Raw genomic sequence first — 3489 nt, 5'->3', positions numbered from 1 at the left:
CGTTCGCCACTCTTTGCGCCACGGTATCTTGTTTCTGCGAGGTAAACCCAAAGATGAAGTTTCCCTCAAATTTCTCCATGTTATACTGTACGTAATTCTTTCATCACTGTGATTGTACTGTAACTTTATGAAATAATTTCTACTGCTTCAGTGCCTTTTCACTAATAATATTTTATTGGCACGATGCGTTTCAATAGACTTGTGCTATCACCACATGCTTTCCAGTTACATGTAGTTGGTAACAAACGTGATTATGTTCTGTTGCTGTGTGTGCCATGAGTTTATGTGTCGAAATACAATGTTTTGTTCGATACTTAGGTGTATGGCACACAGAGCACAGTAACAAACACATTCCATATTTGGAATGATGTAAACATCTGTATGCGAAAGTGTTAAGCTGTGATATGTTTGTCACTGTTTTCTGTGTGCCACACAATTAAATACACAATAAAAATTTGTTTATTTCCAAACATAACCTCACTGGCACACATGGCAAACGTGTAAAAATTGAACTATCTACAAGTTCCAATGAGTCAAGACCATTTAAAACATCGCGTTATTTCACCATTTAAAAAATCGCATTATTTCAGCATGTGCAGTGATATTGAAGAACTCTCTTCAGCTTGCCCAAAAGTCCTTGCAACGGCGACTACAAACGTGTTTTGCAGTAAACCGTTGGCACTTCAAATATTTGATGACATAAATTGAATTTTAATGAAGTGTCATGAGCACAGTACTCTGTAATTTCCTTTTTCGTCTAATTTTGCAATATCAGGTGTATATACCGACATTAAACTTCTGAAGCGAAATTATGTAACCATCTTTAGACCTCAAAATCCATTCGATTTCTGACTTGCCTCTTTCTTGGCATAAAGAAGAGTAGAATAGTTACCGTAATTACCTTGCGAACCATACTTAAATGCCATATCCTTCCAGTTGGTATATAGCCATGCGTGATTAGTATCAATTTCAAACTGTACTTTTCCCCACGATTTTGTGAAGTGAATCTCTTATCAGTGTGAAGCTGGAACGCTCCATCAGCCTCATTCAACAGCTCCGAACTTCCACGTAATACAGCAAACCGTTTTGTATATAGTTTTTAAGTTCAAATCATTGCGATTTCTCCGGAACAACTAATCAGTTTGCCGGCCGGAGTGGCCGTGCGGTTCTAGGCGCTACAGTCTGGAGCCGAGCGACCGCTACGGTCGCAGGTTCGAATCCTGCCTCGGGCATGGATGTGTGTGACGTCCTTAGGTTAGTTAGGTTTAAGTATTTCTAAGTTCTAGGCGACTGATGACCTCAGAAGTTAAGTCGCATGTGCTCAGAGCCATTTTTGAACTAATCAGTTTTTGTAGGCAGTTGAAGTCTTCTGTTTTAGAATTGCATAGTAGCAGCAGATATTATTACAGTTCAATTTGAAAAAGCTAAGATTCTTATATTTCTCTTGTTGGATGCTCAGCGTGAACTTCGGAGGGAATGATTAAAGTTTTACCTCTAGTCTCCTGGTCGTCGGTTTGTTCTTGTCAACAAGCATCCGGTCAGCCTCTGCTCTTTGTTGACACTAAGTGAAGGGACTGCAACATTCCATTTACATCGTGATCCACCACATGCAGCAATAAGCAAAAGTTTGATGCCAAGTTTGCTTGAAGTACAATAGGTGCTTCATGACAACAGTAACGCGCCGCCTAATGCCAGTACATAAACATACACTAGATGAACAAAAATATGGAAACAGCAAGAGCACGACACATTTCCAAGCTTAATACGGTGTAGGAAAACCGTTGGTGAACAAAAAATTTTGGAGTAGTCTCGGAATGGATAAATACAGATCCTGTATTCAAGGGAGTCTTACACCATTCTTCCTCCAAAACAGTGGCAAGTTTAGATAAACATTATGGAAATTGTTAGCGCTCACGCATTCTTTTCTACAAAACCAATAGTATTGAGATCTGGTGACTGTTGGGGCCAGGGGTGATGCGACGCAAAACCAGTCCCTGAGGATGGACTTGTGTGAAAGTGCTCTGTCGTCTTGGAACACAACACTATCACTGGGGAACAGACATTGTATTATGGAATAGACTTTATCAACCAAAATGGTGACATAGTGCTTGACTGTAATGCGACATTGCAGAGGAACCATAGGGTCCATGGAATTCAATGGAATGCCTGCCCAAATCATCAACAAACGCCCACACTCATTCACTCTCGGAACGTAAACGCGGCCAGCAGTTGGAGACAGTGGGAAACAAGACCCATCCGACCGAGAGCCATTCTTCCATTGCCTCATAGTCCAGGTTTTGTGGATTCGGAACTGAACTGTTACAGGCATTTGTGTCACTAATGACTGATTTTGGACTTCCAGCTTACCCTGCAATTCCCAGATAGTGTTGTTTTCGTGCTGACGTGGTTCGCGAGCGCCACGTTCGGTTCTGGAGAGACTTCTGCAGATGTCGATCACTTATTTTTCGTCACAATCCTCTTCAATGAGCATCTCTCACTTTCGTCCGCGTTGTGACACAGCAGATGATGTTTTTCCCGTTTTTCCTGTATAACGGTATAAATCTCCGATTTAGTAGACTTTGAAACACTAAAACATTTAGGCTGTCTTGCTAACGTAAGCATGCAAAGTACAAATACCAGCAGTTTGTCCAAGTTCGATTTCAGCTTAGCTCCGACATGTTGCACTCACAGCTACACACAACGCTCTTCTGACCACGACTGGCACTTGCAACGCGTTGAGGACACTGCAGAGATGTACACTCATGCTCATAAATTAAGGATAATTGCAGAATGTGGTACCACACAACGTGGCACTACACAATACTGGCGCTAATAGCATAGCCACAAAGGGAATACATACGACACAGATCGGTAAGTCTACGTTATTGGTGATAAGTTGAGAAAACCGTCCCGAATCACATATGCTACAAAACGCCACTGTTTCCTGTGCATGTACCCCGACATAAATTTGGGATATGATCGCCATGCACACGTACACAGGCCGCAAACGGGTTGGCATACTCTGGATCAGGTGGTCGAGCAGCTGCTGGGGTATAGCCTCCCATTCTTGCACCAGTGCCTGTCGGAGCTCGTGAAGTGTCGCAGGGGTTGAAGACGTGCAGCGATACGTCGACCGTGATCATCCCAGATGTGCTCGATGGGGTTTAGGTCTGGAGAACAGGCAGGGCACTCCATTCGCCTTATATCTTCTATTTCAAGGTACTCCTCCACGATTGCAGCTCGGTGGGCCAGTGCGTTATCATCCATCAGGAGGAAGGTGGGACTCACTGCACCCCTAAAAAGGCGGACATATTGGTGCAAAATGACGTCACGATACACCTGACCTGTTACAGTTCCTCTATCAAAGACATGCAGGGGTGTACGTGCACCAATCATAATCCCACCTCACACCATCAAACCATGACCTCCATACAGATCCCTTTCAAGGACATTAAGGGGTTGGTTCCTGGTTCAAGCCAGATGAAAACC

Source organism: Schistocerca nitens, chromosome 4 (genome assembly GCF_023898315.1).
Source record: "Schistocerca nitens isolate TAMUIC-IGC-003100 chromosome 4, iqSchNite1.1, whole genome shotgun sequence".
In the NCBI taxonomy this organism is placed as follows: domain Eukaryota; kingdom Metazoa; phylum Arthropoda; class Insecta; order Orthoptera; family Acrididae; genus Schistocerca; species Schistocerca nitens.
Note: the sequence above shows the minus strand (reverse complement) of the source record.